The sequence below is a fragment of the Lepidochelys kempii genome, chromosome 17 (assembly GCF_965140265.1).
Source record: "Lepidochelys kempii isolate rLepKem1 chromosome 17, rLepKem1.hap2, whole genome shotgun sequence".
Taxonomy (NCBI): Eukaryota; Metazoa; Chordata; order Testudines; family Cheloniidae; genus Lepidochelys; species Lepidochelys kempii.
The window spans coordinates 25,623,947-25,646,727 of NC_133272.1; the positions used below are offsets into that span (position 1 = coordinate 25,623,947).

The 22,781-nt window shown below is 49.6% G+C and overlaps 1 long non-coding RNA gene and 1 other non-coding gene across 3 annotated transcripts; both read right to left on the minus strand.

The window, feature by feature from the left end:
- Nucleotides 1-16,938: 16,938 nt before the first annotated feature.
- Nucleotides 16,939-22,184, minus strand: LOC140899681 (uncharacterized). Of its 2 annotated transcripts, none has more exons than XR_012155420.1 (3): nucleotides 22,044-22,184; nucleotides 17,743-17,886; nucleotides 16,939-17,263 (listed from the first exon to the last, which is right to left on the minus strand). It is a non-coding gene; the product is annotated as an uncharacterized lncRNA (long non-coding RNA). The 2 variants fall into 2 exon arrangements; XR_012155419.1 differs by lacking the exon at nucleotides 22,044-22,184 and adding an exon at nucleotides 19,355-19,678.
- TRNAF-GAA (transfer RNA phenylalanine (anticodon GAA)) lies at nucleotides 20,902-20,974 on the minus strand. Its single transcript has one exon. It is a non-coding gene; the product is annotated as a tRNA-Phe (tRNA).
- Nucleotides 22,185-22,781: the final 597 nt, after the last annotated feature.

Here is a 22,781-nt window from a genome sequence, read left to right on the forward strand (position 1 = left end):
GGATGCAACTCGTTCAGCCCCATGGACTTGTGCACATCCAGCTTTTCTAAATAGTCCCTAACCACCTCTATCTCCACAGAGGGCTGGCCATCTCTTCCCCATTTTGTGATGCCCAGCGCAGCAGTCTGGGAGCTGACCTTGTTAGTGAAGACAGAGGCAAAAAAAGCATTGAGTACATTAGCTTTTTCCACATCCTCTGTCACTAGGTTGCCTCCCTCATTCAGTAAGGGGCCCACACTTTCCTTGGCTTTCTTCTTGTTGCCAACATACCTGAAGAAACTTTTCTTGTTACTCTTGACATCTCTCGCTAGCTTCAGCTCCAGGTGAGATTTGGCCCTCCTGATTTCATTCCTACATGCCCGAGCAATATTTTTATACTCTTCCTTGGTCATATGTCCAACCTTACACTTCTTGTAAGCTTCTTTTTTATGTTTAAGATCTGCTAGGATTTCACTATTAAGCCAAGCTGGTCGCCTGCCATATTTACTATTCTTTCGACTCATCAAGATGGTTTGTCCCTGTAACCTCAACAGGGATTCCTTGAAATACAGCCACCTCTCCTGGACTCCTTTCCCGTTCATGTTAGTCCCCCAGGGGATCCTGGCCATCCATTCCCTGAGGGAGTCGAAGTCTGCTTTCCTGAAGTCCAGGGTCCGTATCCTGCTGCTTACCTTTCTTCCCTCTGTCAGGATCCTGAACTCAACCAACTCATGGTCACTGCCTCCCAGATTCCCATCCACTTTTGCTTCCCCCACTAATTCTACCCGGTTTGTGAGCAGCAGGTCAAGAAAAGCGCCCCCCCTAGTTGGCTCCTCTAGCACTTGCGCCAGGAAATTGTCCCCTACGCTTTCCAAAAACTTCCTGGGTTGTCTATGCACCGCTGTATTGCTCTCCCAGCAGATATCAGGAAAATTAAAGTCACCCATGAGAATCAGGGCATGCGATCTAGTAGCTTCCGTGAGTTGCTGGAAGAAAGCCTCATCTACCTCATCCCCCTGGTCCGGTGGTCTATAGCAGACTCCCACCACTACATCACTCTTGTTGCACACACTTCTAAACTTAATCCAGAGACACTCAGGTTTTTCTACAGTTTCGTACCAGAGCTCTGAGCAGTCATACTGCTCATACATACATTTGGATTTTCTTGAGGGTTTTTTTTTTCTTGCATTATTACAAAATTTTCAACTTAAACCTTTTATTTGGATGGAGGGGTCCTATGATGTATTGTTTATTGGGTTCTGTTCTATTCTATGTAGCTTCTTCCACCACACTCATCACCATAATATCAGGATTTCTTCTGCTTTGCCAATTTTGAGCCCTCAGCTTAGTCAAACGGTAGGATTTTCAAAACTGAAAATATTCATTCTGGAAAATTCCAAGTTTTGAGAGGAATAAAAAAATAATGGAAAATATTTAAAAATGAAAAATTAGTCCATTTTGGAAAACAACAGAACAAAAAACGTCTTTGACCAGTGAGAGGTGCTATCCCCACAGTGCCATATCTCAGGGAAACAGCGTGATTGGGGAGTAGACCCAGAAGAAAGGGTGGAGCTGCCCAGTGAAAGAGGTGGTGAAAGTGTAGATTGGGGCCTCCATACCAGGATGATAAAATGACACCAGGCCCCGCTCATAGTCCAGATACACTCCGATCTTCCCAGGGCTCCCAGTCGGGGACAGGAGGGTCTCTGGGGAGGTGCAAGCCCAGTAATGGCTCCCACACTGATCCACGGCCCAGATCCTCTCCTCAGGAGAAAAGCTGATCCAGCCCTTCCTCCTGACAGATTCTTTGGCCACCCCCACAGCCCAGGCCCTACCACCTCCGACTTCTACCTCCCAGTAGTGTTTCCCCGAGGCAAACCCTTCCAAACCCAGCACGCAGGTTTCACTGTCAAATCTCTCAGGGTTGTCAGGCACGTCCTGCTGCAAGCCCCTCTATTCCACAGATCGCCGATTCTCAGAGACCTTGAGGCTGGGATGAGCCGTGTCCGGATCCAGACTCACCATCGCTGCAGAGATGGGGTAGAGCATCAGCATAGGTGCTGACTCCGTGGGTGCTGCAGGACTGGAGCACGCATGGGGAAAAATTAGTGGGTGCTCAGCACCCACCGGCAGCCAAGCTCTGCGCCTCCACCTCACCTCACCTCACCTAACCTCTGCCTCCTCCCCTGAGCATGCTGTGTCCCTGCTTCTCCTAGCTCCCAGAGCTTGCAGCCACAAAACAGCTGTTTAGCAGCGTAACAAGCTCTGGGAGGGAGGGGGGAGGAGCGGGAACATGGTGCACTCAGGGGAAGAGGCGGAGCCTGGGAGAGGATTTGGGGAAGGAGTCCAATAGGGGCAGGGAGGGGACGGAGTTGGGGTGGGGACTTTGGGGAAGGGGTTGGAATGGGGGCAGGGCAGGGGTGGAGTCAGGGCAGGGCTGGGGGTAGAGGAGGGGTCGAGCACCCACGGGCACCAGCAGAAGTTGGTGCCTATGCCCATCGAGGCTGTTTCCCATCCTCCCACCAGCTCTGTCTTGGCTAGGAGACTCTCTGATTTCCCGCCTCTAACTCCCAGGGATCTGCTTCTCTGCATTTCACTGCAGCTCTCCTCCCAGGCAATAGGGGCAAATAGTTCCCCTGGAAGAGATGGAGATACCTCTAGCTCCCATTGGGCCTGTCTGTAACCTCTACAGAGGCCCCAGTAAGGAACGAGTTCAGGTGTTACACACACGGAGATCATTTCAACCATCAAAAGAACTCAGTATTCACCTACCACAAAATCAGTGCTGTGGGGCCGCTACCACGTCTCCACAGCTAAGACAGCAACTGAGTTTCCAATCTACACCTGAGTTGGGAGCCCTCTATTCTAATACCCACCAAGTCATATCAGACTCAAATTTGGTAGATTTGGTCCAGGTCTGATGTAGAATTTTTCTACCATATTTGAACTGAATTGGCCAAAGGGCTACTGATTGACAACTCCGTAAAAACAGAGATTTCACCAGAGTCCAAAAAGCATTAAGGCAATTACCCGCAGCCAGTTAAGGTAATTTACAGTTTTCTAGAACCCTTCTAGTTCATGAAGTTAATAACAACGCAACACATGAGAATTCACCATATGTGTCCAGTAAAAACCCAACTCTGAACCATAATTACCAACTGCTGTGAGCACCTACCCCCCTGAATTGACAGCAGGTAAGTTCCCGGCCTTAGGAGCACTCTGAGTTATTGCAGTTACACTGGAGAGCTCGGGACTCCATACTTAAGTGTGAGCATTTGTTTTATGCAAGTAAACTGGGGACGAATCTGGCATTTTCATTGACCATACTGCTCTTTCCCTGTGACTTCTGGCATGTGCGCATTTGCTGGGCAGCAGAGTGGTGCAGGGGGCCTGACATTAAAATACCAGCTTCACTTACCTGCATTTTTGCTGACTTTACTCCAGCCTGAAATCAAACACACCAAGAGGTGAGCACTCCCCGGAGCACGGACTGCCAGCATAGGACACAATGTCATATGGGGTGGGGGAAAGGGGACACATGGCACTTACCAAGTTCAGCCAGGGATTTCTCTGCAAACAGAGAGACATGGGTCTGCAGTCAGTTCTACAACAGCTCCTGGGTTAGGGAATGTGCCTTTAAAGGACCACTTTGCCCTCTCCACTGTACTCTCTGCTGCCCTCTTTCCGCCGAGGTCTCCTGGCCTGAGCTCCATCCTCATAGAGCTCTTAGTGGCTTTGGGCACTGTCAATTGCACTCCCCTTCTTGGCATCTGACCCTCGCTGGGCTCCTATGGCCCTGCCCTAGCTGGGCTCACGTGTGGTGTAGTGTCCACACTCCCCATGTGCCAGGCAGCTTGGTGAGGGGCTAGGCCCTGATAACATGGAAGTGAGGGTTTAATGAGCTAACCCTTGGCCCTGAACACTGGATCTCAGCTCATGGGCCCAGCAACATGAGCTGGCTTCTTCTCACTGAGTTTGTGCCTCAAAGTGTCAGAGAGTGCTAGGAGACTTTGGGACTGCGCTGAGCCCCTGTTTCCAGGGCATCAGAATCCCCCCACCCCTCCATTCCTTTAAATTCAGTAGCAAAAAGGTACATGGGCCCAGGCAGACCCACCAGTTTTGGATATGGACATTCCCCTGTGTGCAGATTTTAAAGGAAGGGGCTAAAATCAGGCTTATTATGGAAACTGAGCAGCAACCTTATCTATGGAGCAGTTACCCCACTCTATGATTAGTCAGAGCGCCCCGTCCGTTTGATTCCCAGAGCCTCTCCTAACAGAGAGTGCAGAGACAAAAGCCAAAGTGCGTCTGACTATGTACAGTGCGAGAAAATTGTTCAAGCCTCCGGAGAGCCCAGACATTTACCTCTCTCGTTCTCCAGCTCAGCGTGCAGAAACTCTGGAAGAGAAAAGGAAGAAAGAGGTGAGGTTTCATCTTGTTGCATTAACTGGGTTATTCCTACTATTATTTCAGGGAACTTGTCCTAGGAACTTTCCTCTCTCTTTCTCCACTTCAGATTGCAGGTTTTCTAAAGAAAGAAGAGTGAAAGAGGTGAGATTCCGGGGGGCAATGGTCCCCTCTCATACTAGCAAAGAGCTGCCATTTTACAGAAAATCATAGATTCACAGAGTTCAGGGCCAGAAGGGTTCCTCCTGTACATCACAGACCTTAGACCCTCACTCAGTCACTGCTGTACCAGGCTTAAGGTTACAGTTTAGTTACGGGTATTTTTAGAGAAAGTTGTGGACAGGTCATGGGCAATAAACAAAAAAATTCACCACCTGTGACCAGTTCATGATTTATACCATAAGTCCCCTAAGTAAATCTTAGCGGGGCTGCTGCTGGAGGGGGAGCAGGGCCAGTGGCACCAGCTGCCAGGGGACACCGAGCAGCAGCTGCTTCAGCCGCCCGAGGGACCACTGCTCAGGCGCTCTCTGGGGCCAGCCCCACTGGCTGCTGGTCCGGTGGTCCCCGGGGCCAGCTGCCCTGGGCCACTCCAACAGTGGCTGGCAGTCAGTGCAGCTGGCTGTGGGGCTGTCGGAACAACTGGCTGACCTCATTTGAAAAAAGACGTTGAAAAACTAGAAAGGATGCAGAAAAGAGCCACAAAAATTATTTGAGGGCTGGAAAAAAATGCCTGACAGTGAGAGACTGACTTATAGTAATGGGATTATTCACATACGTAAAGTTAAGCCTGTATCTAGCTGAATTGGGGCCCTGAGCTCTCTGGGCCTCAGTTCCCTGAGTGTAAAATGGGATAAGAAAGGGTTCCTCGCCTTGCACAGTAACTGCAGTTCTTCGAGGTGTGTGTTACTCCATGCTCTGTGTATTCACAGCCCTGCAGCTCACATCGGAGATTTTAGGTAGCAGTTTCTGTTTGGCCCCCACATACGCTCTCCCCATCTCGTGCTCTGCATTAGGTCAATATAGCGCTGTTCAGACAAAGTGCCCCCAGTTCCTTCTCTACCACAGAGCTCATAGGTCAGAGCTCCAAAGCAGAGGGGAAGGAGGGCAAGTAGTGGAGCACCCACAGGGACACATCTCAGAAAGCCACAGTTACGGCACCAGGTGAGTAACCCTTTCTCCTTCTTTCAGCGGTGTCTCGGCGACTCTGCAGCAGTACCCTTAACTGAGGGGTGGGGTTTCAGAGTCGAGTCTAGTCCTGAGCATCAGACACTGGAATAAAATATAGCAGAGGATGCAGGGGTGCCGGAATTGGGGGGATCAAGGGGTCAGGCCCTCCCCCCACTTTTTGCCAGCTGTAAAGGCAAGTAACGGTGGGGGGAGAGGAGTGAGCAGCAGGCGGGGTTTTGGGGGGAAGCGAGAGTGATGTTGGGGTTTTGGGGGAAGGGTTGGTGCAAGGTCAGGGGCTTGGGGAGAAGAGGTAGTGTGAGGTCAGGGCCTTGGGGGCAATGGGTGGCGTGAGCACAGGGAGAAAGGGGCAGGGCCTCAGGCGGGGCATGGCATGTGGGGTGCAGCCACAGTTCAGGTGCCTGTGGGCCCCTCACACACTTCTAAGGGGCCTCTGCTGAGATGTGGGTGACTGCATGTTGTTCAGCAAATGTGTGAGCAGATGTCCACGTTTCTGCTCTGCACACGTCTGTGATCAGAACATTCTTATGTAAGGCTGTGTAAGTGGAGAGAGATCTCCTGGAGTGAGTTTGAACCGTACAGGAAGGTGGAATGCCATAATTGTGAGAGCAATGGGTAATGCAGTCTGATATCCATCTCGAGAGTCTTTGTTTAGTGATTGAGGCTCCCTTAGATCTGTCTGCAATGGAGAGAAGTAGTCTGCGAGATTTCCTAAAAGGCTTAATCCTCACCAAATAAAAGGACTCTCCTGACATTGAGAGTGTGTAGTGTCACCTCCCTTTTATCCTGGTGTGGTTTTGGAAAGAAAGTGGGGAGATGGATAAACCGGTTTATGTGGAAGTGTGAAGATATTTTCAGTAGGAATGTGGGGTACAGTCATATTGTAACCTTGTCTTCTAAAACAACTGTAAACAGGGGGTATACCAATAGAGCCCCTATCTCTCCCACTCTCCATGCAGACATAATGGCCACTAGGATTGTAGTTTCCATAGAGAGGTATAGAAGAGAGCAGGAAGCCATGGGTTCGAAGGGAAGTCTTGTAAGAAACCGAAGGACATGGTTGAGGTCTCATGACAGTGTAGAACATCTGATTGTGAAGACTGCAAAGAGCTACAAAAGGATCTCACAAAACTGGATGACTGGGCAACAAAATGGCAGATTAAATTTAATGTTGATAAATGAAAAGTAATGCACATTGGAAAACATAATCCTAACTATACATATACAATGATGGGGTCTAAATTAGCTGTTGCCACTCAAGAAAGAGATCTTGGAGTCATTGTGGATAGTTTTCTGAAATCATCCACTCAGTGTGCAGCGGCAGTCAAAAAAGCAAACAGAATGTTGGGAATCATCAAGAAAGGGATCGATAATATGACAGAAAATATCATATCGCCTATATATAAATCCATGGTTCACCCGCACCTTGAATACTGTGTGCAGACGTGGTCGCCCCACCTCAAAAAAGACACATTGGAATTGGAAAAGGTTCAGAAAAGGGCAACAAAAATGATTAGGGGTATAGAACGACTTCCGTATGAGGAGAGATTAATAAGACTGGGACTTTTCAGCTTGGAAAAGAGGCGACTAAGGGGGGATATGATAGAGGGCTATGAAATCATGAGTGGTATAGAGAAAGTAAATAAAGAAGTGTTATTTACTCCTTCTCATAATAGAAGAACAAGGGGCCACCAAATGAAATTAATAGGTAGCGGGTTTAAAACAAACACAAGAAAGTATTTTTTCATGCAATGCACTGTCAACCTCTGGCACTCCTTACCAGAGGGTGTTGTGAAGGCCAAGACTATAACAGGGTTCAAAAGGGAGCTAGATAGATTCATGGTGGCTAGGTCCATCAATAGCTATTAGCCAGGATGGGCAGGAATGGTGTCCCAAGCCTCTGTTTGCCAGAAGCTGGGATTGGGTGATAGGCATGGATCACTTGAGGATAACCTGTCTGTTCATTCCCTTTGGGGCACCTGCCATTGGCCACTGTCAGAAGGCAGGATACTGGGCTAGATGGACCTTTGGTCTGACCCAGTATGGCTGTTCTTATGCTCTTATGTTCACACCAACATCTCAGCAGCTCACCTCTTGGGCACACAGAACACTCCTGCAGACACTCTCAGCAGGGACTTTTCCCAGGATTACAAATGAGAAATAGACCTTTCCATTCTCCACAGCATATTTCTACTTTGGGGAGTCCCAAAGATAGACTTATTCCCCACAGCCAGAGACAAGAAGTGCTCCCAGTTCTGCTCCGGAGCTGTCCTGGGTCATCACTCTCTCGGAGATGATCTTTTCCTACATTGGAACACAGGTCTCCTCTATGCCTTGCCTCCAATTCCTCTAATATCAAAGGTCTTGCCTGAGGAAAGAAAAGAAAGGGCCAGGGTTACACTTACAGACCCCTTGTGGCCATGACGAACGTGATTCCCATGTCGTACTCAACTGGTGATTTGCATGCCAATCACTCAGCAGCCTGTTCCTCATCTCCCCTCTCAGGGTACTGGCAAGGTCCATCACCCCAATCGACAGGTTCTCCAACTCAATGCTTCCAACGCTTAGAAATTACCTGCTCTGAGTAAGTAAAGACCATGTCTATTCAATAGTGGAAGAGATTCCAGCTCTGGTGTGACTGGAAACATGTTACCCCTACATCCTCTCCACTACCACTTGTGGTAGATTGCATCCTAGAACTGAAAATGTCAGGGTTATTGCTACGCTCCCTGGAAGTGCATCTCGCTGCCATCACCCCTTTCCATCATAAGACGACAACAAGATGATGTCTCAGGGCATGAGTAAACCTTGCCACAAATAAGAACATAAGAACGGCCAGACTGGGTCAGACCAAAGGTCCATCAAGCCCACTATCCTGTCCTCCGATAGTGGCCAATGGCAGTGTTAGGGGGCTTATTCCTTCACCCACTTACTTCCCTGGTCCTTCTCGCATGAACAGAGAGCAACAATACCCGAAGTCCAAAGGTGCAAACAATTCGATGTTTTTTGGGGTGAACTTCCAGCAAGCATGATTCCAGTTTCCTTCCTTAGTATCCTCCTTCCCAGCTCTGACACCACAGAGCCTTACACCTGTGTCCCTGTTCCCATTCCTGCCCTTAGCCAAACATGAGTCCAATTTCCTTACCCCCATTCCCTGTTCCCATCTCCCTCCCCCATCCACCCTCTCCACCCACACCCACTCACTTCCTCATTGACTACAGATTATATAGTAAAACTTGAGTTCTGCTTAGCTATACCTTAACCAATAATTTTCCTGAAATTTAACTAACCAATCCTAACATATTGTAACATGATTATGTAACCATTATATCCCACCACCTTAAATAGTTTACACCCAGCAAAATTAATTATACAGCAGACAGGAACAATCACAGAACCAGACAGAGATTATACAGACAAACAATAGCAAAGTGGGAACTATAATGAGAAGACAATACAGAAATGAGGATTTCACATCCCAGCTATTGATAAGTGAGTTCTTGCTAGACAGGATGCTATCAAACTAAGTTTCCGTTTACATTTTCTAGGCACTTCCCTTTCTCTGGAGGTGATAGGAACTATCAGGACAGGATTGTATTCCTAACAGCCCAATAGCACCTTATTTCAATGTGACTAGTTTGGAATGTGAGGATGTGACCATTCACTTCCCAGTTTATGGCTGCCTGTTGCTTAGCCAAAGGCCTTAGCCTAAGAACAGGGCCTCAGACTGTCACAGTAAGAGAAGGCCCTTACACCGGCAGACAGTGATTTTGATTCTTTCTTTTATACCTCTATAACTAGCCAAGTGATAAGAATACACCTAAATTCTTAGAGTATAGGCCTTTACAGACAGACCTGAATATCTTTATCCTAACAGGCAGCTGCCCCAAAGACCTCTATCATATCCCTCCTTAGTCACCTCTTTTCCAAGCTGAAAAGTCCCAGCCTGATTAATCTCTCCTCATACGGAAGCCGTTCTATGGGGTGGTGAATGCACCAGGTCCAGAGTGTCACTGCCTTGGTACAAAGGGAAGGTGAGCCTGCTCTTCCCTAGTGATTTATGTAAAACATACATGCAGTGTTCTCTATCATAATGTTTAGATGCTTCCCCCGATCAGTGGGAGAAAATGTGAACAAGCTTTCCTGACTGCTCTGGGTTCCAGTAAGTAGATATGCAATGTGGATTCGAAGGGGAACCATTTGCCTTGACTAATGTTTGTGTCCAGGAGGGCTCCCCATCCCAGTAGGTATGCATCTGTTGTCATTATTAACGTTGGGGGTGGTTGAGTGAAGGGAACTCCTGAGCAGACATTGTGAGAGTCTTTCTACCAGTTGAGGGAGTTTTTGACTGTTGAGGGCATCAATAGAAGTTTGTTTATACTGTGTGTGCTTGGTATGTGCTGAACCACCACTGAAACCAGTACATGTGGAGTCTCACGTGATTTATTACAAAGGTGCCTGCCACCATGTGTCCCGGTAGTTGAAGACTATTTCTGACCAAGGTTTGAGGGTTGGCCTGTCCTGTTGAGATTAAGTTGTCTCAGGTGTTGAACCTGCATAAGAGAAGGAAGGCTTTGGCCTCTGCTCCATCTAGGTAGGCCCCTATAAATTCCAGATGTTATATTGGAGTTAATATGGTCTTTTGGATGTCTACTTTTAGAGCCAGTTGGAGGAATAGGTCCACAGTCTTTTGTGGGGGCGTCAAAGCATCATCAAAGGAGCATGCCTTGAGCAGGCAATCATCTAGATACAGGAATATTATCACTCTTTGTTTGCGAAGGAGCACCACAACAATAGAAAGGACCTTTGAGAACACTCTGGGTGCAGACAATGAAAGTTGTCTTGTCTCAGACTGAATACTAGAAACCTTCTGTGGCTCGCGATATGGAAGTAAGCATCTTGTAGGTCAAGGGTCGAGAACCAGTCCCCATGGTCCAGAGATGGGATTATTGCTGCCAAAGTCACCTTCTTGAAGCGTTGTATCTTTACAAATCTGTTGAGTGATCTTAGATCCACAATGTGTGTCCAATCACCATTCTTTTTCAGTATCTGGAAGTACTTGGAGTTGAAGCCCTTTCCGCTGTGTTGAGTAGGAACTGGTTCTACAGCACCTAGGTTCAGAAGATAGCTTGTTTCCTTATGTAAAAGCTGCTCATGAGAAGGGTTCCTGAGGAGGGTCGGGGGGAGCGGTAGGCAGGAGTGAGGGAGGTAAAATGGATCGAAAATCCTGTGGAGATGATCTCCAAAACCCACTTGGTCCCAATTCTGATGAAAAAGAGTAAGGCAGTTGCCAAAGTAGTGGTGATGTTTGTGTTTTTGCAGCAAATTAAAATGGGGATGGTACCTCGGGTCCTCAAACAACATATCAAAAATTGTGCATAGATGTAGATGGCTGTGATGTTGATGACTGTGGGGGAGTTGATCTTCACTTTCATATTCATTGTGTTTTCTGTTGGGGTTCATAATGCCTTTGGGGAGGAGAAAATTGATCAGGCCAGGATCTCTGTGTCATCTGTGATTTATTATATCTTCTTTTTTGTGCAGGTGCATAAATTCTCAGTGAATGCAAAGTGGCTCTAGAGTCTTTTAGTATGTGGAGGGATTCATCCATTTTCTCTTCAGATAATTTGGATCTTTCAAATGGAAGGTCCTCCACAGTAGACTGGACTTCCCTTGGAAAGCCAGAAAGGTGAAGCCAGGAAGCTCCGCATGCCCACTGCTGTTGAGATGAAGCAGGCAGCTGTGTCAGGTGTTTAGAGAGGTGCCTGCAACAATGTCCTTGCAAGAAGCTGACCCTCAGTAGTGATCACGTGAAACTAATGGGAGATGGTCAATGAAGGTGTTTAATGTAGAATAATTGATATGGTTGTATTTTGCCATAAGAGCTTGGTAATTAGCAACCTTAAATTGCAGGGTCACCTAAGAATATGATTTTCAAGTTGTTTTAAGTTCTGTCATAGGATGTTGATTTAGCATGGTGCTGTCTGCCACGTTCATTTACAGCATCGATTACAAGGGATTTTGGGAATGGGTGGGAAAATAAAAAATCCGAGTCTTTAGAGGGAACATAATACTTTTATCCGCTCTCTTGCATGTGGGATGTACTGTGCCACATAGTCTTTGCTGGGTCCAGCGATACCTCGTTAATAGTGAGTGCAATACAGGCTGATGATGAAGAGTGTAGCATGTCGAACAGCTTGTGTTGCAACACCTTGACTTCTTCCAGTGGAATATGTAGAAAATCCACTTCTCTCTTGATGAAGTCTTGAAATGGTTTGAAGTCATTTGCCAAAGTTGGTGGGGGAGGCATAACAGCTTCAACAGGAGATGATGAAGAGATGTTAGTCACTGGAGTAATCCCTTTGTCTCATCTCACTGCCTGTTCTCCTCCTGTGGATCGGGAGACCTAGACAGAGAAGCAGTAGGAGATTGTCTTCTCCTATCGTGATGAGCAACACTAGGGGCCCTCAAAAATTGGGGTATAGACCAGTATGGCCACTGGGGTGGTGCAAAGGGCATTGATGGGTGCACCCAAGCGTGTCCATACCAACTGTGTGGGTCATGTCTCTCATGGTGGTAAGCTGGTTCTGCAGAGGTTTCTGGGTGATTCGCTCCCTGGTAGTGGGACAGAGAGCCTTCCAAGGAGACTGAGGAGAATCTGTCATCCTCCTCCTCTGCCTCGACACTGGGAAGAGGTGGAGCTGTCATGGATGCTGTGGGAGACTCCATTGGTACTGCATGTATGTCTGGGCACTGAGATGTGATCAGTACCAAGAATGTGTCGGTGCTGAACCGGGGCGACTCAGGTATCTCTGAAACCAACAAGTCTTTAGGCAAATGAAATGCATTGGGTTCTTCCGTCCTAAGTGCAGGACTCTGCATTATCCTTATTGATCCTCATCAGATTTCTTTTGGCCCAATCCTCCAATTTGTCTAGGTCCCTCTGTATCCTATCCCTGCCCTCCAGCGTATCTACCACTCCTCCTAGTTTAGTATCATCCGCAAATTTGCTGAGAGTGCAATCCACACCATCCTCCAGACCATTTAGTTATCATTTACTTTGAACAAAACCAGCCCAGGACCGACCCTTGAGGCACTCCACTGGATATCGGCTGCCAACTAGACATGGAGCCACTGATCACTACCCGTTGAGCCCAACAATCTAGCCAACTTTCTACCCACCTTATAGTGCAGTCATCCAGCCCATACTTCTTTAACTTGCTGACAAGAATACTGTGGGAGACCGTGTCAAAAGCTTTGCTAAAGTCAAGAAATAATACATCCACTGCTTTCCCTTCATCCACAGAACCAGTAATCTCGTCATAGAAGGCGATTAGATTAGTCAGGCATGACCTTCCCTTTGTGAATCCATGCTGACTGTTCCTGATCACTTTCCTCTCCTCTAAGTGCTTCAGGATTGATTCCCTTGAGGACCTGCTCCATGATTTTTCTGGGGACTGAGGTGAGGCTGACTGGCCTGTAGTTCCCAGGATCCTCCTTCTTCCCTTTTGATTGGCACTACATTAGCCTTTTTCCAGTCATCTGGGACTTCCACCGTTCGTCACGAGTTTTCAAAGATAATGGCCAATGGCTCTGCAATCACAGCCGCCAATTCCTTTAGCACTCTCGGATGCAACTCGTCCGGCCCCATGGACTTGTGCACGTCCAGCTTTTCTAAATAGTCCCTAACCACCTCTTTCTCCACAGAGGGCTGGCCATCTACTCCCCATGTTGTGATGCCCAGCGCAGCGGTCTGGGAGCTGACCTTGTTAGTGAAGACAGAGGCAAAAAAAGCATTGAGTACATTAGCTTTTTCCACATCCTCTGTCACTAGGTTGCCTCCCTCATTCAGTAAGGGGCCCACACTTTCCTTGGCTTTCTTCTTGTTGCCAACATACCTGAAGAAACCCTTCTTGTTACTCTTGACATCTCTTGCTAGCTGCAGCTCCACGTGCGATTTGGCCCTCCTGATTTCATTCCTACATGCCTGAGCAATATTTTTATACTCTTCCCTGGTCATATGTCCAACCTTCCACTTCTTGTAAGCTTCTTTTTTATGTTTAAGATCCGCTAGGATTTCACCGTTAAGCCAAGCTGGTCGCCTGCCATATTTACTATTCTTTCGACTCATCGGGATGGTTTATCCCTGTAACCTCAACAGGAATTCCTTGAAATACAGCCAGCTGTCCTGGACTTCTTTCCCCTTCATGTTAGTTCCCCCAGGGGATCCTACCCATCCGTTCCCTGAGGGAGTCGAAGTCTGTTTTCCTGAAGTCCAGGGTCCGTATCCTGCTGCTTACCTTTCTTCCCTGTGTCAGGATCCTGAACTCAACCAACTTGTTAGAGAGCTTATTCCTTCACTCTCTCACTTCCCTGGTCCTTCTCACATGAACAGAGAGCAACAATATCCGAAGTCCGAAGGTGCAAACAATTCGATGTTTATTGGGGTGAACTTCCAGCAAGCTTAAACACAAGTTCCTTTTCCTTATTTCCGAATCCCAACTTACTTCCTGTTTGCCCCTAATTTATATAGTAATATTCTTAGCTATACCTTAACCAATCATTCTACTAAAATTTAACTAACCAATCCTAACATATTGTAACATGATTATGTAACCAATTATATCCCACCACCTTAATTAGTTTACACCCAGCAAAATTAATTATACAGGAGACAGGAACAATCACAGAACCAGACAGAGATTATACAGACAAACAATAGCAAAGTGGGAACTATAATGGCAAGACAATACAGAAGTGAGGATTTCACATCCCAGTACTGATAAGTGAGTTCTTGCCAGACAGGATGCTATCAAACTAAGTTTTCTTTTACATTTTCTAGACACTTCCCTTTCTCTGGAGCTGATAGGCACTATCAGGACAGGATTGTATTCCTAACAGCCCAATAGCACCTTCTTTCCATGTGACTACTTTGGAATGTGAGGATGTGACCGGTCGCTTCCCAGCTTATGGCTGCCTCTGTCGCTTAGCCAAAGGCCTTAGCCTAAGAACAGGGCCCCAGACTGTCACAGTAAGAGAAGGCCCTTACACCAGAAGACAGTGATTTTGATTCTTTCTTTTATACCTCTAACTAGCCAAGTGATAAGAATACACCTAAATTCTTAAAGTACAGGCCTTTACAGGCAGGCCTGAATATCTATATCCTAACACTCCACCCCTTTTTTTCTTTTTCTTTTGGGATCCTCCTGCCCAGGTATCCCTGGAAAAGCATAGGACATATGGCGACACATTTCCTGATACGGCCAGGCATCAAGGTGGCAGGTGTCGATGCTCCATCTGTCCCACTGCCCCTTGTGTAGTACCATGCCCTGCACCTTCTCTTGTACGGGCATACTACACCTATTCCAATTAGTGTTCCAGACTTCCCAGTATAGTGGGCCCGAGAAGGTTGGGTCCGGGTTGTCTAGTACACATAGGTGGGGGGGGGCTTACTACATTACTTATAGGTTATAATTAGTGGCTGTTCTCTAGGGGGTTGTGCCCCCCTTGATCGTTTCCATATGCAATGTAACACACATATAGTTAACAATACACTAGCTGCTATGATAATCCACAGCAACACCGAGAGTCCTGACCACTGCAGTATGGTCCAACATCCTGGCCACCACCAAAAACACTGCTTCTCCTCCTTTGATAAGGTTAAAATTTTGTCAGCGCCATCCTGTAGTGTGTATTGTAAGTGTGTCCAACTGTTGGCACTTGCAGCAAGTTGCTCTTGTAATCTTTGTGTACTTTTGTCCATATTGTGTGTCCATTGAATATCCACAGTGAAATTTGGTATTGTCCAAACCAATTCAACTACTTGGTACGGCATGGGGTAGTAGGTGCCGGTTCGATTGTTTACAACGATGAAGTCCACTGATCCATTGGTGCACCATAGTCCAGGTGGCAGTGTATAGAAGTTTATAATTTGGTCATACACTGGAAGGATTTTGCCTCCTAGTGTTATATTGCAGGATTGCATACATTCCCAACAGAATACACCGTACCCCATATACATTACCCCTAAATGCCCCCCCTTTGCAATAGGCCATTGATCCTGCTCCTCCATAGTCATAGAAGAGGGGCACATCCATATTCCTCCTCTGGATATACAACTGCTTAATGTGATGACAGTCCAATTTACACCATTCCAGCCCCCCCACCTATTCCCTAGTGGCTCCCAACATGCTCCCCCTTCCCTACTAACTCCCATAGGGTTCAAGGGAACCACCTTATTTGCATTTCCTTCCCATGGTATCATAGTAACAATTACACAAGAACTGTCCCCATAGGTCGGGGATGTTATTTTCCAGGTAGATGGGTATGTTTTTGCAATTGTGGATAGATATGGGCTAGCCTCCCGATTTAATACTGAAGGCCATTGTTCTGACCAAGCATCTCTCATAATATCCATTAACATTATTAACTGAGCATTTTGAATACCTACGCACACTTCTCCCCATGTTAGTCTTCTGAAGCCATCCTCTACCCATGTCAACAGGTCCCCTGCCCAATGAGTTAACTGCAAGTTTACCTCTACTGCTGTCCTCCACCTTGTGGCAACTGCTGATAGTTGCTGTGCCATTAATTCATTAATTTGTTGTTGAAATTTCACATTTTGGCTTACTAATTGTTTGGTTACCCACTCGTCCCCCAGATTCCATGTACCCAGCATAGTGTTCCCCGCTGCCCACAACCCCCTTTTCCGACGACGATTCCAGGTGTGTCCCCTCACCCATGCATTGAATTGTTGTTTCAATCCTTTTATGTACATACTACAATTAGGATGGATTTGGTCCACCCACCATTCTTTGGGGCGTACCACCCATGTAATAGAGTGAAAGGACATGTTAAAAAGTGCTGGCTGCACCTGCTCCCACAATGGCTCCCATACATTTGCTCGTCGGGGAATATTCTTGGCTCCAGGCTGTGGTCACTTTAAATTTGGATTCTTCCAATTTGGCATCCATATCACCTGTAGGGTTACATTCTGTAAAATGGTTAACTCATCATACACCCAGCGTCCCAAAGGGGATTTTACGCCTAATGTAATATGTACATAACAATCACACCTTCAGGGATTATCTTCCATGGAAGTACCATTGTGGTTACATATGGTAACATCACACCCTAAATGTGGGGCCCTATTTTCCCAAGAGGGTTCATTTGCTCCAGGAGACCAGAGGGTTATATTCTTTGGACCCTCTGTAACAAACCACATAGCTGGGTAACTGTGTTTTCCACTATCATTAATCATGGCAGCACCCAGGGACTACCATGCGACATTTCCTGATAAATTTGATATTCTCCACCTGGTTGGGATTCCCCCATCTAATCCATAAACCATATACCAACACTGCCAAATTCCTGTTGGAGTATTAGTGGTACATCTTTCTATGGGGAGATTCTCATAGTCTTCATTAGCTTTATTACCACAGGTTGCATGTGTAGCCGTCCATGTGTTTCCTCCTTTTGACACTTCACATCGTGGGATCTGAATAGAATTTGTAAATGTGACAATTGTGATTAGCACTAGTAATTCATAGAATCATAGAATCATAGAATATCAGCTGGGTAATCCAGCTACCCAGCCTCCAGGACCTGGTATGATTCTTTTCCCTCCCGCCAGATGGTGCAGGCCTCGAGACCAAGCCTGTGGGGATCAATGTGCACTTCTCCGGCCCAGGGCCTGTGGTAGGAGGCAGTAAAAAGAGAGAGAGGGTGAGCTGGACAGGTCTTGCCTGGCATCAAGACACACACACACACACACACACACTTCTTTTCCCTTGGTGCCAAACACAATGCAAGAAGGAAAAACAAAAGTTACGGTCACGCTCTACCGTGATGGCGGGGCTCTTTTTTTCGCATCTCCCACACCCCAGGGATCTACTCTGAACCCCCTTCCCATGATGTTCTCGGAGCTACAATTAGAAGCATCCCAGTGCACCTGCACCCAAAATCGTCACTCTGCACAGGAGACTCTTGTCCCTTCCACTGGTCTTAACCCTGCAGAGCCCTGGGCCCAGCTAGGATGCACCTTATTATTCTTGAGTACTGGGGTGCTCATTCTCTCCTTCCTATCCCTCTTGGACTCCATCTGTGAGAGAGGACAGGGAAGTGTTTCAGACACAGACATCCTCCCCAGCTCTCTGCGCCCTGGGCTCACACCTGGTTGTCTCCCCAATCCTTGGCATTGTCCAGCATGTCTCCCTCCACAGAAGTCACCTGGCCTCGTCTTAGACACCATCTTCATATTGCTCTTCTCCTTCCCAGAGCTCCTGCTCTGCTCCTCAGACCCATCTGTCCTCAGCTCTGCAGGCAGAGGGGAAGGGGCACCGTGGGATCACACACGCCCCATTCCAGACACCCCATCGCATCCACAGGGCTCCCAAATGGTTGAATATGAAAAGTGCATGAATATGCTGAAAATTGCCAGTTGGGGGGAGCTGAGCCCCTCCAAACACACACCCCCCTGCCCTTAAGGCAGGAGGGGGCAGGAAGGATTGAGTGGGATGCCCTCAGGGAAGGGGGCAGAGCAGGGTGGGGTGGAGGTGGGGCTGGGGCCTTGGGGGAGAGGGCAGAGCTGGGATGGGGGACCTACTGGCAAAACCAAAAGGCAGCACCTATGCCAGGCCTGATGTCAGGTTACTAACTTTCTGCACAATACCGAACCCCTTAGCCCCGCCCCTTCTCTCAGGTCCTGCCCTGCCCCTTCTCAGAGGCCCCGCCCCCAGTTCACTCCATTCTCCCTCCCTTGGTGGCTTGCTCTCCCCCACCCACACTCACTATCACTGGGCTGGGGCAGGGGGGTGGGATGCAGGAGGGGTGAGGGCTCTAATGGGGGGTGCAGGCTCTGGGGTGAAGCCAGAAATGAGGGGTTCAGGGTGCAGGATCGGGCACCGGGCTGGGGCAGGGGTGCAGGACCGGGTGAGGGCTCCGGCTGTGTGTGTGATCTTCCCCTTTCCCTGAGCCATGTGTCTTCCCCCCACGCACAAGGCCTCCTGCTGACGCACAAGGCCTCGTGCTGACGGGTCACCTGGCTCTCCGCTGACAGCTCAGGGGTCTGGGGTCCTCTGGCCCTGAGACCCCACTATAACTCCAGGGTTATTTCTCATGGGTTAAAGCCCAACTGATGCTGAGCTGAACACGTCCCTCATGGGTCTGGGGTTCAACAGTCCAAACTGGCTCTGCGTGTGGGTACAGTGCATGGGTCTGAGTGAGACCCATGCACCAACATGGCTGAAACACACAACTCTGCATCCTGGGGGTTTCTATCCCCCTCATTCCTCCCACAGGGGCCTGGCCCATCTCCTGTACGGCCAGAGACCTGAGGGGCAGCAGTCGGGGTGTTGGGAGAGGGTCTGTTTTCTGTGGCTAGTGACTGCCCCAGAGTCACTCCCACCAGCTCCGATTGCCTTGCGCAGCAGCTGCCGTCCTCTGAAGACTGGCTGGGGATTCGACTCGGAAGAGGCACTTGGGAGCTGGAGTGACCATAGGTCAGACATTGCAACATTAGAGCCAGAACATCCAGGTCTAGATTTTCAGGCCAGTCAAGACAACAAAATAATCCAGTGTGACCCCCAGACACATGACACCCAGCTGATCCAGGCAAGTCACTTGTGCCCCATGCCACAGGGGACGGCAAAAACTCCAATATCCCTGCCAATCTGACCTGGGGGAAATTCCTTCCTAACCCCCCAAAATGGATATCAGTGAGACCCTGAGCATGTAAGCAAGGCCCACCGGCCAAGCACCGGAGAGAAATTGTTTTCTATATCACCTGAGAGCACTTGCTTCAGCACCTCCTGCCCCCTCCTGTCACCTCCACGTGGAGTGGAGAATCCATCATTGCCCTGGGTACCTTGTTCCAATGTTTAATCACCCAATCTCAAATGTGTCCCAAATTTCTAATGTCAGTTTCTCTGGCATGAACTTCCAGCCATTGGTTCTTGTTCTGCCTTTCGCTGCTCAGTTAAAGAGCCCTTTCGTACCCAGGTTTCTCTTTGTGAGGGGATTTGCGCACTGTCATCAAGTGACCTCTTGGTCTTTGTGAGAAACTGAACAGATTCAGCTCTTGTATCGCACTGAAAGGCAACTTTTCAGCTCCTTTTTTTTTTGGGGGGGGGGTTCTCTGTCCCCTGTCCAATTTTTCATTCTTCCTTTTAAAATGCGGCCAACACGACTGTATGCAAGATTCCGGTGTTGGTCTGACCATGGTGGTATACAGAGATATCTCTGGTGCCCTATTTCTAGTCACTATTCTCCTTGTCTGTGCATCCAAGGATGGCCACAGCATCGCACGGGGATTTCATGCTGAGTTGTATGTCCATTATGACACCTAAATCCTTTACCAAGTCACAGAAGTCCGGCCTTCCTCCATATTAAAGCTCAGTGTGTTTGAATGGACACAGCTTCCCAAGTGCTCCGTCACACACGCAAGGGAATCCCCCACTCAGCCACCTTCACCTGCTGCTGGTCTCTTTTCTCTTTCTTTTTCTCCAGGATCTGCATGTGTCATTCTGGGGGCAGTTCTCCTCCGCTCTTTGCCTGTGAGCAATGTGACCCCCCCTGGACAGACTGACCAACCCAGGATTCCTTCAGCCTGAAAGCAGAGGGGAGCCTTCACTCACTCCCTCTTTATGGCTCCAGTCTCAGGACCTAAATTCCCTGCCACAGCCCAAAAATCCACACTGGGTCCCACTCCTCTCTCTGGCGATTTCCCTTCTCCCACAGACCTGTCCTGAGGACACAGGCCTGGGGCCAGGTGAGCAGAGCCCCTGAGATTTCCCTTCGCAGTCTCTGAGGGTCAGGTCGCCCCATTATGCAGCTTGGTAATGTCGTCTTTTCTTCTCTTTCAGAAGTAAATTGTTGTATTTCTAGTCTCTTTATACGACCCCCCCGATTTGCTGCTTCCAATTCTCTGCTGTATACACCAACACTGGACTGGGTGAGGAGTCTGGAGCCATCCTGCACTGGGTACGTGGGAGGCTTGTAGGATCAGACCCTAAAATAGCTTTGGAGGGAAATTCTAACCCCGCCTTCCCATCCCAACCTGTGCAGAGGAGCTTTCGACCCCAATCCCTGCCTGTCACTGCCCCACACCCTTCCTGACGGCTGCCCTACTTCACTCTCTTCCTGCCATATTGGGTCCACCAATAAGTTGCCAGGGAAAGACAGCTCCCTTCTCTTACTGTTAAAGGTCAGGTGGGCCAGTTGTTGCTCTGTTGTCCTGCTGGGAAGCTCAAAATCAGGGACCCGCCTCAGGTAAAGGTGCCAATGCCCTCCCAGAAAACAAGCCACCCCTGCACAAAGGAGGAGGAAAGGGCCTGCCAAAGCCTGGGATTGAACCAGGGACTTTTAGATCTTCAGTCTAATGCTCTCCCAACTGAGCTACTTCGGGAGCTCCATGGCTCTCTTTTGGCCTGCTGCTTCTCTGTCCGGGATGTTTTTGTCAGCTGTGGCACACAAAAAGGACATCGTTGTGAGAGGCCCATGATGGCAAGACTCGCTTTTGCCTGCCTTGCTCAGCTTGACTTGCTTCCTCACTCTATTCCTGCCTTAGTTCCCGGGTTGACCTAGTGGTGGAAGGGGACGAGGGGCCAGTGGTACAGGGAGAAAGTTGAGCTGGACCCTGAGCTACACTCTACCCTGGGGCAAGAGTCTGGCCACCACTTGCCACCCCACCCTGTTGTCCTGGCTTCCCCTAATGGACATCATTTAGGGAGGGAAGTGGGGCTTCTGCCTCCCCTCCCCGATTTTCATACCGCAGAGGAGTGCGAACAGGAAAACAAATGGCTGCTCCACACTCCCACCAGAGGAACCCAACACCCTTAGCTGTGGCTGAGTGAGAAGTGTCTGTTGGGTGACAGGGCTGTCCCTGAGGAGCTAGAACAGCAGCTGCCGCCTCCCCCTTGGCTCCAGGCTGTGGGAAATGCTCATTGCCTAGCTGCATGGGCGGAAGCTGCTCCATTCTCTGGAGAGCGTCTGTATTGGTCTGTCAACACCCCATCTTCACTGAGCCAGTCTGATAAGGTCCCAAGTACCCCCTCTGGCTTGGCAGCTCTGAGACCCTCTCCCAGCCCTGAAGAAGAGCCCTGCCTGGCTCAAAAGCTTGTCTCTCTCCCCAAGAGAAGTTGCTCCTATAACAGTCATTACCTCCCCCGCCCTGTCTCCCTGGCATTCTGGGAACACATGAGTGGCCACCCTCACAACCTGAGTTGCCCCCAGCCCCTCCCATCTTCCCCTAACCCCAACCCCCAAAGGCACCCCACCTGCAAACCCTATGGAGACTGGGGGGAGGCGCAGGGCAGGGGAGGGGAAATCCCGGGGCCACAAGCTCAGTAACTGGGTGAGGCTGCCCCTGAGCTGGGCGGGGAGAGGGAGTGAGCCAGTGCATCATGGGAGATGTAGGGTCTCCCCCACCTGCTGCAGGCCCCAGGGCATCATGGGAGATGTAGGGTCTCCCCCACCTGCTGCAGGCCCCAGTGCATCATGGGAGATGTGGTTTCTCCCCTGCCTCCATCTCGCGCCAGTCACTGCCAGGCCCTGCCCCGCCTTCCCATCTTTCGAGCGAGGGGCCGGCAGGGTGACGCCGGAAGCAGAAGCTGCCGTGAAGCTGGGGAGGCCCCCCCCGGGAGATGTTGTCTCCTCGCCCCGCCCCAGCGCGCTGCGGGGGGCGGGCTCCAGCCGGTGCAGTGCAGCGGGGACCCCCAACCCTGCCCCTCCTGCCCACGCACTCCCCGGCCCTGCCCGGTCCCTGCTCCACTCGCTCCCCAGCCAGGGAAATGGCAGGGTGCGCTTCACCCGCTGGGGGTCCGTTAGAGTGATTCCCGGAAGAGGTCACTGCCGAACCGGAAGTTCCCCGTGGGACTCGAAAGGAGCAGGCACCGGGGCAACGTACTTCCGCTCCCTGCCGCCGGTCCGTTGCGCGCCCGGGTCCGCCCCTCACTTCCGGTCAGTGCTCCTGGTGGGGCTCTAGGGGCGCTGCGGGCTGGGGGAATGAGGCGGGAGGAGCCCGGGGTCCCCCAAACCCCAGCCAAGGCAGTCATATCCGGGCACTGCACCCAGACCCTGCCGCTGCAGCCCGGCCCCGCCAGGGGGTGACTCGCGGTGCCTCTGGCTGTGCTGCCTCCCTGCCCGCTCCCGGGGCTGGGGCGGGGCCGGCCTGGGACACCCAGTGCCCGAGTGCCCCAGGGTTCGCACCCGCC